Below are 17,236 nucleotides of genomic sequence, written 5' to 3'. Positions count from 1 at the left end.
TCTGGCATCTCCCCCTCTCATTCCCCCTTCTCTACTCTACAGATTAGTTCTTCTACTGGAGATAAAAACACTCGGTGCACCGAGATCACTTTTGGCTCAAAACTCAAACACTTAAAAACCAAAACGCAGCGGTGAAGATGGAGCCCGAGACTCTTGTAGATTCAATGAGCCCAAATGGAAGAAATAAATGCCCCAGATGCCCCGATGTTTCCGACATCTGGCTCTGCCAGAAATGAGCGGGATAGTTTACACGTGTACACTAACTAAACTCCACCTGGACACTAACTGAACTCATGTTTTATACTTTTAGAGACTGATTATTATTCATATTTTCCACTTTCACTGAGTTCATTCTTTTAACCCTCATGTTGACCTTGGGTTAAATTTGACCCAAGGTCAAATCTCTGACTCGTTCTATTTCAGAAATATGGGTTTCTTTTTAACCAAATTACTCAAAACATTAAGTACAATTGCAAGTACTTGATTACTACTTTCATTGAATTGTGGGTATTCAATTTTATAGCATTTGAAAAATATGGAAATGGTTTCAAAACCTGACTCAACTTTGACATCCACACGTCTGTGATTCTCCACCAACATACGTTCCTCTAATATTAGTCAAAATCATTCATCATTTCAACATCAGGTATAATATTGTATAAATTAGATTTATTGACCACGAATTCCAAAAATACGTGTAAAACTACTGGTAATAAGTTGGTGTTGAAAAATAGCATCTAAAAAGGTGGGTCAAAAGTGTCAAAATCATTGAAAAAAGTGTGAAAAATGTCAGAAAATGTGTCAAAAATATTTAAAAAACAGTCAAAAAAAAGTGTTGAAGTACGTAAGTAGTGAAGGACAACAAGTGCAGGTCGACCAGAAGACAATAGCTACTGCTAATGCTCGCTCTTGAGGGAATTACTGTAATTGTTGGGTTTTGGAATTTATAGTGTGGTCTAGACCTACTCTATCTGTAAAGTGTCTTGAAATAACTCTGTTATGATTTGATACTATAAATAAAATTGAATTGAATTGAATACGAGGGTTAACCAACTTCAGTCCTGATCTAACGACCAAATATTCTCAATGTTAACCCTTTAAATGATTGTTTCCATCGCCCTTGGTCCGAACATCCCAACCCCTAAATAACCTTTAGTTTAACCCTTGTGATGTCTCCCAGTCCACCCTGCAACTTTTTGTTTTTCTGGGTCGAAATTTAAAATGAAAACTCTTTTTTTCAACACTATTGTCGCTTTCCCCAATGTTTTTGGCATGTTTTTCAACGTTTTTTTGTCTCGTTTCTCAGCGGTTTTGAAGCTTTTTTCCATTTTTTTGTCAGTTTTCCAATGTTTTGTCAATTTTTTTGTTTTTCTGACATTTTTGCCACTTTTTTTTGTAACATTCTTTTATTTTTTATTTTTTTTAAATGCTATAAATTTGAAAAAAAACACCCACATTCAATGAAAGAAGTGAACTTGTGAAGAGTAATGGTTCTACGGAACCCACATTTCTGATAAAGAAACTTTTTCAAAATGGGACAAATATGACCCGAGAACAGCAGGAGGATTAATATTACATTACATTACATTACATGTCATTTAGCTGACCCTTTTATCCAAAGTGACTTACAATTGCTCGATATTTCAGAGGTAACACACCACTGGAGCAACTAGGGGTTAAGTGCCTTGCTCAGGGATACATTGGTTGACAGTGGGAATAGAACCCAGATCTCCCACACCAATGGTGGGATGTGTCATATCCACTGGCCAATCACCACTCAAAACTTTAAAAAGTAATAACTGAAGTTTGTCTGTAATGACCCATTAGATTCAACACAACTCTTTTTAGTGGATCTCTGAGAATAAGTGTTAAACATCTGCAGAAGAAGCTGCATTTTATACATAAACACGTTGAAGTGAAACTGAAATAAAGTCTCATTAAGATGTTTCTGTGCAAAGTTTCTCAAAGTTTAGTCCAGATTCTTAGTTACTGGTTTTAATGTTTTATTGTTTTTAATATGCCTAATGTGCTGTTTTTATGACATGTCTCTGAGTCCTTTGCTTTTTAAATAAATACTATGATTATTATTGTTGAACATTTATTCCTACTTTAATATTTAGTTTTTCCTTCAACAGGTTGGAAAGTTTAAATTTCATTACGATTTAATTGGTCGATCTGATCCTCAAAGTTGGTCATTTCTTCTCTTTTTTTTACCCGTCTTACTCTATTGTCTCTCTAACACAGGTTTCTTTTTAAGATTCTTTTTTGGCCATTTTCAGGCTTTTATTTTGACAGGACAGCTGAAGACACGATAGGGAAGAGAGAGGGGGGAATGACATGCAGCAAAGGGCCGCAGGTCGGAGTCAAACCCACGGCTGCTGCATCAAGGAGTACACCTCTATGTATGGGTGCCTGTGCTACCAACTGAGCTATCTGGGCGCCCGGTCGTTGCTTCTCTTAATATTATATTTTAACTAGAACTTCAACTTTAATTTTGATGTAAGTGTGTGCTTAAGTGTTAATTCTGCAGTTTCCTGGAAAACTGTCCGAAAGAGTTTAACTGTAAAGCTGCAGATGAATCTTCTGATGACTGACATGTGTCTGACCTCCAGCTGCTGCCGTCCGTCAGAGACCCGCCTCTGGACCCCCACACCCACCAGGGTATCTGTATTTATAGCCTCGGTCTCTGTTTCCTGAAACTGAACCCTTCAGACACTCAGCACATTTCTATCAGCTGCTGCTCACCGCTGAGAGCCACCAGGACACTTTGGGCTCTTTAATATTTCCTTCAGTTTGGCTTAAAGCTCAGATCCTAAAATAAACTGAGTCTCCAAAAACACACTGAGACTCAGGAAAGCAATCTCCCATTAAATCCAGAAATGTGTCTAAAGAGGCCAAAAGTGTAAAAAAAAAGCGTCAAAAAAAGCATCTAAAGTTTTCAAAAAGTGTTAAAAAAAAGCCGAAAGCGTCTAAAGTGTAAAAATGTGTCCAAAAAATGTCTAAAGTGTAAAGAGGTTTCCAAAAAAGTGTCTAAAGTGTAGAAATGTGTCCAAAAAAGCATCTAAAGTGTAAAATAAAGAATCCATGTCTTTCCGTCAGTCTGCCTGTTGAACACTCAGATCCTATAATTAATTGAGTCTCAAAAACACAGACACTCAGAGACCATGAAGGACAGAAATGTCCCAAAAAAATCTTTTTTTACAACATAAAATCAATAAAACAACAACATCAAGGATTAATATCGCTAAAAAGTTGTCGTTAGCAAAGTTATTGCTTCTCTTAATGATATATTTTTATAATTTTATAAAGAAATTTCACATAGAAAACCCCCAAAAGCATCTACAGCGTAAAAAAAAAGGGTCAAAAGTGTAGAAAGATTTTCTGAATTGATAAGTTTAGATTCCCAAAAGTCCAGATTTGAACTTCAGTTATAAAAATATAACATTAAGTGAATCAATAACTTTGCTAACGACAACTTCTGGATCAAACTGACCTAACAAATCGAACAAATGAATCATGTTGAAACTTTTCACACTCTTGAAACAACATTCCCAACATGAATAATCGTAATAATATTTATTTATATAGCGATATTAATCCCTAGTTCATGTTTTGTTGATTCTATGTCGTAAATAAAGGAAGGATGGAGGATTTTTTGGGACATTTCTGTCCTTCCTCTGAGCGTCTCTGTTTTTGAGACTAATTTTAGGATCTGAGGGTTCAACAGGCAGACTGATGGAAAGACACAAATTCTTTATTTTACACATTAGACACTTTTAATGTTTTTTTGGGGCTTGTATGAGGCTTTCGCCACTTTTCTTTTAAACTTTAGACACTTTTTTGGACACATTTCTACACTTTAGACACTTTTTTGGACAGCTTTTTATGCTTTCGGGTTTTTTTAAACACTTTTAAAACTTTAGATGATTTTTTTTACAGTTTTCTTTTACACTTTTGTCCTTAGCCACATTTCTTAAAAACTGGATTTATGGGACATTTCTTTTTATGACGCTAGTTCATGTTTTATTGAAACTTCAGCTCCAATCCCAGTTTACATCAGATTTAATCAAATGCACCAAAAGTTTTGAACAAAGGGTTAAAAATAAGGTGGAAATTTTTTTTGAAAAAAGGTTAAAATACAAGTTGAAAAACAAAATCAATAAAATGTTGGAAAAAGCACAACCCCCCCCCAAAAAAACCAAGCGTTGAAAATGTGACAAAAGAGACGAAACAAGGAAGAACGAAACAAGAAAAAAATGACAAATGCAGAACCAGAAATGTCAAAACCTTACGACTACGATTTTCCCAAATCTAATGGATTCTGATTCACTAAGTCACGATTACATTTCAGATTCTATGAATCAAGTTAGTTAGTAGTTAGTTAGTAGATTCTCAGAGAACAAACAGGAAGCAACCTCAGGTATGTTTATAATGCACCAGGTTCATGTTTACATTACAGGGACGAATATGTAACTTTCTAATGTTTCTGAAGCTGTAATGTTTCATCTGATGATCTTAAATGACCTGAAACAGCAAACGAGACTAATAGGGAAGAGAACGCTAGTTTTATATAGTTTTTAGTAGTCAGATTCTTCCTGTGAAGTCACAGAATGATTTTTGGCAGGTAGACGTGTAACACATTCTGACGGGTCACAGATTTCTGTGTAACACCAGGGAAAGCCTGTTACTGTTAGAGTATCCAGCCAGGTAACTTTGTCACAATATTTGTTTCCTGTGTGTGCAGAGTGAAGGACACAAGCCACGCACACACACAATCAGCCAGTTGAGCCAGGTAACAGGTAGCAGTAGATGTCTTTATAAAGGCCTAATTGTATTTTAATGTTATATCAGAAGTTATCTGCTGTAGTTATGGCTGATATCGGGGCAGCACCATCACAGCTGATAACTGGGCCAGGAACATCATGGGAAAGAAGGACATTAAACAACTAAAAGATAAAAGCGAAAGACAACGGCCGATAACGGGAGTCACACTCGGTCGGCTTACCGACTTAATGTTTAAGTTACCGTATGCAACAGCTGAAATGCAGCGATGATGTATCTTTAACTTATTCTCTTAACCCTCGTCTTGTCTTCCATTGGACCGTGCACTTGCTTGTCCTCCCGGGTCAAAACTGAAAATGTTCCCATTTTTGTCTCTTTTTTTACCCTTTTGCCGCTTTTTTCAATGTCTTTGGCACCTTTTTCCCCCCCGTTTTCCTTTCACTACCATGTATGAACACCACTAACACAAACTTATTACTAGTTTTACACTTATTTTTGGAATTCATGGTCAATAAACCTTATCTATAGGAAATTATACCTAATCCTGGAGATAAAAAGCAGAAATTATGAATTATTCAGACGAATAATAAAGGAAGGATAATCACAGACTGGTCAACGTTCAGTCAGGATGCTGTTTCCAAACATTTAGATTTATTTTTTCAAATGCAAAAAAATTGAACAAACCCAAAATTCAATGAAAGTAGAGATCCGATCTTTTGTCGTACTTGTGAAGCGCGTTTTATAGAATCATCCGTGTTATTTTTGGGTAATTACAATTAGGTAGTAACAAAGAAACCCATATTTCTGATATTTAGAAAAAGGGTCAAATTTGACCCAGAGACAACACAAGGGTTATTGTAAATACAGCAGCGTAAAGAAAAGAGCTTCACGACAGCAGCTGTGGTAAAAACACTACCATTTTAGTCCAAAGGGGCCGCTAGAATCAACACAAACTGAAAGTTACATATAGCCAGTTTAAATAACCTTTTTAATTTCAGAAATGTTTTACACATTTTCATGTCAGTTTCTAATTCATTATACAGTATAAGTCTCTTTCTTTTGACCTTTTAAACCCCAGTGTTAAATTTAAAATAACAATAAATTAAAATGTTACGTGACATAATTCACTGGGTAATACAGCAGCGTAAAGAAAAGAGCTTTACATCAGTGTGTAAAAACACTAGTACTTTAGTCCAAAGGGGCTGGCGAACTGAGCCCCAAAAAGTTTTTTTAACTGGAGAATCAGTTACTTTAACCCTGCTTTAATGAACTATAACAGATCATTACAACCACACTTATAAATTTATAGATTTATAAATTAAAGAATATTTAAGAGTTGTGACATTTTCAATTTTGTGTCTTTGTTTACAAACATTATCGTGGATTTTTGAGAATAAAAGTGTTAAAAATCTATGGAAAAACTTACATTTTGTGAAACACATCTTGGAAAGAGACTTTATTTTAGATTGACTTTAAGTAAGAATTATTTTCAGCGTTTCTGTACAAAGTGCAGATTTTTCTGTAGATTTTTAATACTTTTTATTACCAAATATCTACTTAAAAGTCTTTAAAGTCCTTCAAGAGTCTTAAAAGTCTAAATAATCTTTAAAAGTTTTTAAAGTCTCAAAGTCTTGAGTCTTAAAAAGTCTTAAAGTCTTAAAAGTTAAATGTCTTAAAAGTCTTACAAATCTTACAAAGTCTATAAAAGTCTTAAAAAGTCTAAAAAAGTCTTTAAAGTCTTACATTTCAGATTCTTAATTTTAGGGCTAAAAAAGTCTTTAAAAGAAGTTTAAATACATATTTTATTGCGTATGATTCAATTACTTTTTTTATTAAATTTACCAACTACAATTGTATGAATTTAGTGATAAAGTCTTCAGATTTAATTGTTATAGAGCCCAGTCTTGTTATGAATATATAAATGTCTTTACCAAACACAGATGAATAGGTCACTAGGGCTGTGCAATCAATCAAACTTTGTTTATGATTTCAGCTTCTAACAATCACAGAAACAATGTCAATGAGTAACATTATTTTGCACATTATATTTTGAAAGTACAAGTGTTCTGAATGACTCCCGAAGGCTAAACTCACTCAGCAAACATTTAAATATATTTTTTAATGTATTTATGTTAAGTGTAATTAAAAAATGTTCAAACAGGAAAAGTATGAAGGGAAATGTCACAGCTGAAGGTGTTTTCACTGTTGATTTGTTTAACTGTTTTTTGGTTTTTTTAACTTTAGTAAATGCAACATCATTACAAAAGTCAAAGAGGAGTCGTAGTAAATCACCCTGATTTCAATTTTGACCTAAATACTTTATAATAAAATGTGAGAATTATGATATTTTTCCCTAAATCGAGCAGCCTAAGAGGGGCATTTTATATTTATTCCCCGACGGATTCATTTCATGAACTAACAGCATAATCTCAGTCAGTCTGAACACTAATAATAACGATAAGAAACTATAATAACTAATAGATTAGGCAGGTAAAGAGTGTGAAGCTGGGAAATTGTCTCTGCTGCAGATATTTCAGATACTTTACGTGAAACATGAAGTGACTTGTGTCTGCTGTCAGGTACAAAACAGGCAAGACACAAGATATGATACAAAAATAAATGACAATCATGATGTTTCTAGTGTTTCGAGTTTTTAGTCTCAGACTAGAATATTTTAAAATTTAGGATAATATCATAACACGTTTGATTTTGTCTCAACTCTAGCAAGACTCAGGATTTAATTCCAAGATTGGATATTTGTGGAATAACCTAAAAAGTTGTTTTGGTGGAAGGTCAGCATGAAAAGTTCGTCACAGTATTTGTTTCCACACACACAGAGAGAGAGAGAGAGAGACACACACACACACACACACACACACACACACACACACACACACACACACACACAAAAGACAGTGGAATCACATAGAAGGTGGAAGGTCTGCATTAAATGTTCGTAACAGCCTACGTACATCTGCAGTCCGGTGTCTTATCCTTTTAATTTAGCCGAACCTCAACCGCGGTCCTGTTTTTCCATTGGCTAGCTACGGATTACAACCCCCCCCCAAAAGCCAACCCTGGTGTTTAATGTGCGCGAGCAATTTGCACACAAAAAACATAATTGCAAGATTGAGATATTAGGTTTTCAACATAACACTTTAAAGTTTCTTTTAATATCAGTTGGTCTTCTAAAAATCCACATGAACCACTCCTTACGTCAGCATGAATTGGATCCTCCGTGGACTTTCTTTTGGGATTACAAATCCCGAAAAAAAGGAAAGGTTGGCATACTCGAAACTAATCAGACAGCAGAGAAGCATGGGACTATGAATACAAACTGTTCGTCTGACATTGTGGTAATCATACTTCTACTAAAGTAAAGAATAACTTTAATCCTGAGGTTTTGTTAATGTTTATATACTTTAAAGTTATTTTCATTTTAACTTTATTTAAAGAGTTTTCTAACTGTTACTTTGTTTGACTACTTTCATTGTTTCTTTGTATTTTAAAAATCCTTTTTAACATTGAGAGGATAACAGATGAACAAACTCATTCTGGCATCTTAAAGCCATCATGTTTAGTCATATGTTTCATAATCTGCACTGTCCCCTTCTTAAATAAACTGAACTTAGTTGAAGTTCACTCTATAAATAAAGCAGTGATGCATCATTGTGTCTGATCTGTGATTGGACAAACAGGAATTAGACAAATATATAAATAAAGCCCCATAGTTCACAGCTGTTCTGTGAGTGTCACATTATACCTTCTACTTCTGTTGTCCTCGGGTCAACATGACCCATTTTTGGGGTTTTCTTTAACCAAATTGTCAAAAAAAAAAAAAAAAACCTTGATGGTTCCCTACAACGCTCTTGCCAATAAAATAAAGGATCAGTTCCCTACTTTCATTGAAAAAAGATTGCAAAAAAAGAACATTAAAAAAAGTGACAAAAATGTTGAAAAAAGCTTTAAAAAAAGTCAAAAAGCACAGAAAGAAATCAACAAAAACATCGGAAAAAGTGACAAAAGTGTCAAAAAAGACGACCAGAAAGTTTTAATTTTAAATTTCGACCCAGAAAAATAAAACGTTGCAGGTAGACATCAAGAGGGTTCAATATGTTTTAGTATATTTTTTAGTTTAGTGCAAAATGGACATGAACACCATCAGCAGCTTCTGTACCAGCGGAATAAAAAGTGTTTTTTTTTATTTATTTTATGATTTTATAAAAGAACCACAAAGTAATTAATGCAACAACATTAAATATCACAGAGGATAGAAACACAACGAATTGCGAGGGCTTATTTGTGCAGGACATGAACAATACATTACAAACTTCATATGAAAAGTTACAAAAACACACACTGTGTTTCTTCACATCGGACACAAAGATTAAACATTAAAGCTATTCCTTTACAGTTCTCCAAACATTTATTTTGCATGTACAGTATGTGTAGCTTGGCTTACACCTGGCTCAGACAAAAACTAACTCAAACTAACTAAAACTGGAAAACACACCCTGAAAACTAACTTAAACTGAAGTTAAATTAAATCCAAAAGTCAAAACTAAAATAAATAGGAACCGACTAATAAATTCTAAACTATAATCACCGTGGTTGGAACAAACTCTATTTACAGATCCTGTGCGACAGATATGGCAGTGGCCAAAAATACCCAGTGGGTGGAGTTTGATTGACAGCCACCATGTGGCACATAGCTGCAGCTGATTCCCTTAAAAAGCCATCAGAGCGCTCACAGTCCTCTCTCCTGCTATCAGCGGCTATTCTTGGCTTTCCTGCTGCATGTGGCTGCCTTTACCTCAATACGCAGACATGTCAAACACACAGAAAACTAATTCTGCTTTAGGCCCTCATAAACCACAATCTGCAGGTCCTCATAAACCACAATCTGCACAGAGTCCTGATAAACCACATAAGTGAGCGCAGGGAAAAACCGGCCGTTCGGGGACACGCTGGTGGAAACTACTCACTTGTATCCACAAGAGTGCCTGAAAGTGATGGGACGTAGCCCAGGGACTCAGACAGGAAACAGTCTCCTTATCCAGAAAGATTCGCCCAGAAAAATCCAAGGTGAGAACAGATCCTTATCCAGGACCCAGATGGTGCTTTAAACGGGGGACAACCTGCATCATCACCGCAGACGCTCTGGAAACTAACACACTTGTATCCACAAGAGTGCCTGATCCAAAACTCAGACAAAAAACAGTCTCCTTTATCCAGAAAACCAGCCCAATGGCCAGAAAAATCCAAGGTGAGAACAGTCGAGCCTCCAAATTCCCCCCCCTTCTGATGGAACAAAACTACACAGTACACTGACAGTGTAGTTTTGCGTTGCCTCCGTGCAATCCCTCCACCCGAGGCGAGGCTGGGAATGCTTCAACTGCTCAGGAGGGCCCAGATGGTGCTTTACGTCTTTATACCAGGGGGGACAACCTGCATCATCACCTCGCAGACGCTAACGATTGGCCGGCCGGACCCTCAGAGGAGGGGGCATGTGGCAGGGGTTGCCAGGTCTGTATGACAGCCCAATGGACAATCACAACCAGCCCAATGGCCAGAACTAACTGTTCCCCAGCCAACACATATTCCAAACTGGAAAAAAGGCCACTTTTGTTTATAATATGTAAAATAAGGTCTGTTAATGAAGAAGTGAGAAGTCCCTTTGGATATGATCTTCAACCAAGTTGATCCATGTTTTACAGATAGAACAGCGGTTTACAAAGCTAGTTTCATATGAAATACGACTCAAAACACACACACACACACACACACACACACACACACACACACACACACACACTGTAACATTACTGTGTGTGTTTGGGGTGGGATGGGGGGACAATAATGACTTTAGATTTTTATGACTTCATGTATCTGTATTATATTTTGTACTGTAAATACTTTGTATTTTAATGTGCCATCTACCTGCCCAGGGACTACAGGCGGAAATTAGCAATTTACAACCTGGCACAAGACATCTATTAATGTTTTTTTGTGCACTGTCCCTTTTCAAATAAATAAATTACAATTACACACACACGCACAGTTACACACACACGCACACACACACATGCAAGCACACACACACACACACACACACACACACACACACACACACACACACACACAGACACACAGACAGACACACACACACACACAGAGACACAAGCACAGACACAAACACACACACACACACACACACACAGACACACACACACACACACACACACAGACACAAGCACAGACACAAACACACACACACACACACACACACACACACACACACACACACACACACACACACACACACACACACACACACACACACACACACACACACACACACACAGACACACAGCACAGACACAAACACACACACACACACACACACAGACAAAAACACACACACACACACACACAAACAGACACATACACACACACACACACACACACACACACAGACACACAAGCACAGACACAAACACACACACACACACACACACACAGACACACACACACACACACACACACACACACACACACACACACACACACACACACACACAAGCACTCACACACACACAGACACACAGACATACACACACACACACACACACACACACACACACACACACACACACAAACACACAAGACACACACACACACACAGACACACACACACACACACAGACACAAAGCACAGACACACACACACAACACACACACACACACAGAGACACAAGCACAGACACAAACACACACACACACACACACACACACACACACACAACACACTGACACACACAAGCACAGACACAAACACACACACACACACACACACACACAGACACATACACACACAAACACACACACACACACACAAACACACAGACACACAAGCACTCACACACACACAGACACACAGACATATACACACACACACACACACACACACACACACACAGACACAAACACAAACACAAAGAAACACATACACACACACAAGCACACAGACACACAGACAGACACACACACACACACACACACACAGACAAGATGTTTTCACCGTAAACACACAACACAAACTTTGCAGATCCCAGACTGTTATAACCTCGGTGTAGGTCTGGTCTACCCGACTGGCAGCAACACTGTAAAAGTGGCCCAATTCTGCTGGAAAACCCCAGACCTGGCAACCCCGACGGGACGGGACATGGCAGCCATTTATGCACCCTGCAAGCTGTCAGTCATCCCGTTTATCCGGCCTTGATCGCTATCGATCTGAGACGCGGCGACAGAGGCCCTCTGGACACCCACTTCCACAGCGTTCATCAGTGGGATCAGTTAAAGGGACAGTTTGTGAATTAAAGAAACGACAGACCTGAGTCATTACAGAACTGCTGACCAAAAGGGGGCAGAGGCTGTTCCTGTCACTCAAACACCCCCCACCCCCATCTCTCCCTGCTGTTACAACACAGGAACCTACTCTTGATTCTGTTTACACTTCTTCCTTCCCAGACCGATGGGAGGTTCTTCCATTTCCTGACTGCAGTTATCAAAATTCTTTTGTCCCTGATGTCCCAGAAAGCCTTTCTGCAGCTGCCAGGGACAGGCAGGTCATCGGTTCTTTTGATCTTTTCTCTCAAGTTGCTTTCCGATTCTCTTGTAACGTCACTCAGCTGTCTGTCCTCCATCATCCCTCCTTCATGAATCTGCTCTCAGGACACAAATTTTAATAAATTCATATGATGTGATTTTCAACAACTGTTAGAATGTAGTTCATTAAAATTGTAGCCCATTCTTTGTGCACAAACCTGCAAAATATATATATATATATATATATATATATATATATATATATATATATACTATATATATAGAGAGAGAGAGACACACACACAGAGACAAAATAGTGCACCAAACATGTTTCTGAAATCATTTGAAGAGAGAAATAGGCCGTGTGTGTGTGTCTGTGTGTGTGTGTGTGTGTGTGTGTGTGTGTGTGTGTGTGTGTGTGTCTGTGTGTTGTGTGTCTGACTGAGTGTGTGCTGAGGTCATCCTGCACATATGTAATACCTTTTAGGCGCACCACATTTGGACAAACTGTTTTGTCAGTAAAGGGAACTAAATATTGGAATAGCCTGCCCCCCAATAAGGGACCGTCCCACATTCATCCATTTTAAAACTCTGGCTTTTAGAAAACCAAAGCTGTATTCACTTTTAATTGCCTTGTCTTGCCTCTCAAACTCTGAGCCTGTTGCATGCTTGTTACTGTTTTTATGTATCTGCCTACAGGGACAATAGATGGAAATTAGCTATGGTGCTAACTCTAGCATATTTACTGTACATTGTGCACTTGTACTGATGTCCATTAATATGCACTGTCCCTATCTAAATAAACAATTTAAAAAAAAAGTCCCAGTTCCTAAAACTGTGCATCCCAGGGAGCCTAACCACTTCAGACCGGTAGCCTTAACTTCTCACCTGATGAAGACCTTGGAGAGGATTGTATCGTGACACCTGAGAACCCTGGGGAGCTCAGAACTGGACCCCCTACAGTTTGCTTACCAGCCAGGCATAGGGGTGGAGGATGCCATTATCTGTCTACAGCCTCTTTCCAACCAAGTACTTACAGGAACGTAGTTATAGGAACAGTCCACTTCTAAACAGTTCTACTAACTACTCTCCCCCAAAACTGGTTTTACCATTTGCATTCACATTGGCCCAGTGACCATAGGAACTGACCTTTTGTTATTATAACAGAGCCATCTAACCACCACTATGTGACCCTACTCTGAAGTAGGAGCTGAAAGAAGAGCAAATATCCCTCCGGTCGGAAAGAGGCTTATCACACAGATCACTGTCACATCTGGAGAACACTGGGAGCCCTGTGAAGGTCATGTTTTTTGATTTCTCCAGTGCTTTCATTACAATCCAACCATCACTGCTCTGGGGGAACCTATTTGGAGCTGGAGTTGACCCCCACCTGTCTGCATGGACCATCAGGTACCTCACTGACAGACCACAGTATGTGAGGCTCCAGGACAGGTGTCTGATGTGGTGATGAGCAGCACAGGAGCACCCCAGGGTACAGCGCTCGGCCCGTTTCTCTTCACCCTGTATACAGCAGACTTCAGGTACAACGCAAACAGATGTCACATGCAGAAGTTCTCTGATGATACTGCCATTGTTGGGAGGGTATCAGAGGAGAACGATCAGCAGTACTGGGAGGTCATCTGGGACTTTGTCAACTGGTGTGAGTCAAACCACCTTCACATCAACGCCAGCAAGACAAAGGAGATGGTGGTTGACTTCCACAGGAGGCAGCCTGGCACTACACCGGTAGTCCAATAAACTGGACTGGTCCAAAAACACAAACGTCTTGTACAAAAAGGCCCAAAGCCGTCTCCACCTGCTGGGGAGGCTGAGGCTGAGCTCCTTTGGTGTTCGCATGACTCTGTGGTGGTCTGCTATCTTTTCTGCAGTAGCCTGCTGGGGGGCAGGGAGCACAGAGAGGGACAGGAAAAGGCTCAACAGACTGGTGAAGAGGGCTAGCTCTGTTCTGGTCCGGTCTGCCCTCTGGACACCATAGAGGAGGTGGGGGAGAGGAGGATTTTAGCCAGGCTGGCTCCAATCACGGGCAACACCTCTCACCCCCCTCCATGAGACTGGGAGCTCCCTGAGCAGCTCCTTCCACCCTCGGTGCTGCTGCAGGTCCTTCATTTCAGCAGCAGTCTGGAGCTACGTTTCCATCCACTTGTCAATCGAATTATCTGAAGTTTGGTAAAAAAACTCACGCGAATAAAGCTGAGTGTGACAGTGTGTTTCCATCCAACAGCTTTAAAGCGAATAAAAACCTGTTGCGTAATGACGTCACGTGCTGCTTTGCGGTTAAATTGGAATATGGAATTGATTTGAGACATTTTAAGGTGTTTCCGTTCATTTTCGCACGGAATCGCACAACATTCAAGCAGACTTTTGAGTTTTGCTAGACAGAAGTAATTGTTGTTAATATGAGAAGCGGAGGAAGCTGCGATGGGCCTTTGGCCGAGGATCTGATCCAGCTCATCTAAAAGGTGAACTTGCCTTTTATTTTCCCACCACTGAGAGACATCTCTCTTTTTGAGACATGTGTCTCTGTTAGAGCTCCTTCCATTCACTCCGCGGGACGTCCCACGGTTTGTCCTAACCTCTGTTGGTCATTTCCTTCGCGAGTTCCTGATACATTATGGCATTTATTAGATTTTTGCTCTCTAAATAGCAGTTATATTTTGCTCGTAAAATAAATTCAGAAAGTCTCTCGTCTCCTCGTTGGTCCACTTCCATCTGTCTCTGTTGACGCCTGTCATGTGTGCAAACAGAGAGGAAATACTCGGAGGAAATGGACTACAACTTCTTCTTCGTTGGGTGGCAGGTTGCAACCATAAAATGACCTAAAACTTCATCGCAATTCATTATTTATTCGGCAAATAACGTTTCCATCAGCGTTTATCACATAAGCCGTATATATATATATATCGATCAAGATAAAATCCGATGAAACCGAACGTGTTTCCTTTGAGTCGATGTTCATGAAATTCAATCGAATTTTACTGTTTCCACGACGGCATTTTTCATTCAGTTACTTAATTCGGACAAAAACTTATAAACATGAGTGTCCAGAGGTTGGAAGGCAGGCACAAACTAAAATAATCCCAAAAGGCTTGAAGACCAGGAAGCAAAAAACACAGGACACTCGCCATGACGACAGCACAGCACGACGCGACACAATGATCCCACACCAGGCACAACACAGACTAAATACACGAGGGAACGAGCACATGTTGGCCCGACTACTAGTGCACCACACCAAAAAAACGTTTTTCATACTGTAATCATGCGACACTGACGTACACTGTGTGTGTGTGTGTGTGTGTCTGAGTGTGTGTCTGAGAGTGTGTGTGACTGTATATGTGTGTGTCTATGTGTGTGTGTGTGTTTGTCTGAGTGTATGTGTGTGTGTGTGTCTGAGTGTGTATCTGAGAGTGTGTGTGTGACTCTGTGTGTGTGTGTGTGACTGTGTGTCTATGTGTGTGTGTGTGTGTGTGTGTGTGTCTGAGTGTGTATCTGAGAGTGTGTGTGTGACTGTGTGTGTGTGTGTGTGTGTGTGTGTGTTACGTCCCGGTCTAGGGGTGCCTAGGACCCAACATGGAAAGGCCCCATCTTCCCCGTCTCCCAAGTAGCCACAAACAATTCAGTGATTAGATAAACAAAGGAATTTATTTTACATAGAATAAGATATATATGTAACAAATGTATAAAGCTTCAGGGTGGCCTAAAATAAAAGTAACAAACAAAACAATCCTAACTGAGAGATAAGAAAGTAACCTAACAAACAAATGGGCAAAACAAAAGACAAAAGACTTACCTCTCTAACTAACAAAAACATGAGAAACCAAGATCAACACATCTGGAGGTCCACCCTTACTTAACAAACGAAAAACAATATCCAAACCAAAGAGTACAAAAAGAGTGGCCGGTTGGGAGATTAGGAGGATGAGGAAATGCCTGCTGCCCACCGACGGCCGCCATCTTGGCTCCTTATATGAGGGTAGTATCCTCAGCTGCAGCCAATCACTGGGACGGGCCTGAACTTCTCCACCAATAACCAGTAACGCCTTGGCACACTCGAAGGCAGCCTGACAAGCAGGGGACAAAACAAAAGGTTTTAAAGGGACTTAGAAGACTTGTGAGAGGAGCCACCACATCAGAAAAGTTTCGACAAAAACCACGATAATATCCACACATTCCAAGAAAACGGCGCAACGCTTTCTTGGACTGCGGGACAGGGAAATCAATTATCGCTTGCACCTCTTCAGCCAAAGGACGCACCTGCCCCTGACCTACCTGTTTACCCAAATACGTAACGGTAGCTCTACCAAAGTCACATTTAGCGAGATTTAGAGTGAGGGAGGTCTCACGGAGACGGCTGAAAATAAGGGACAAGGTATGGAGATGGTCAGACCAGGCGGAGGAGTAAGCAACTACATCATCCAAGTAAGCTTCGCAATGTCCGACGCCAGATAACACGGTACGCATCAACCGCTGGAAAGTAGCGGGTGCATTACGCAACCCAAATGGCATAATCGTATACTGGAGGAAAGTGTCGGATGTGACGAAAGCTGATATCTCGGAGGCCCGTGGTGTTAAAGGAACTTGCCAGTAACCTTTTAACAGGTCCAGCTTTGTCACATATTTGGCGGAGCCCACACGGTCTATGCAATCCTCCATCCTGGGGAGCGGAAATGAATCTGGTTTGGTAACTGAATTTACTTTTCGGTAATCGTTACAAAAACGAGAGGTATCGTCTGGTTTCGGAACCAAAACACAGGGTGAGCTCCACGGACTAGTACTGGGAACAGCTAATCCATGCTCAACCAGATAACTCACCTCCTGCTGCATC

At 39.7% G+C, this 17,236-nt stretch overlaps 1 protein-coding gene across 1 annotated transcript in view; it reads right to left on the bottom strand.

Annotated features, from left to right (window-relative positions):
- Nucleotides 1–9,870, bottom strand: part of LOC114563906 (titin-like) — a 288,313-nt gene extending 278,443 nt beyond the window's left edge. Inside the window, 1 exon segment of the mRNA XM_028590893.1 lies at nucleotides 9,768–9,870. The gene's annotated coding sequence lies outside the window, so the exon portion shown is untranslated.
- Between the last annotated feature and the right edge of the window lie 7,366 nt (nucleotides 9,871–17,236).

Source organism: Perca flavescens, chromosome 11 (assembly GCF_004354835.1).
Source record: "Perca flavescens isolate YP-PL-M2 chromosome 11, PFLA_1.0, whole genome shotgun sequence".
Lineage (NCBI taxonomy): Eukaryota > Metazoa > Chordata > Actinopteri > Perciformes > Percidae > Perca > Perca flavescens.
This window is presented reverse-complemented; position numbering and strand designations above follow the sequence as displayed.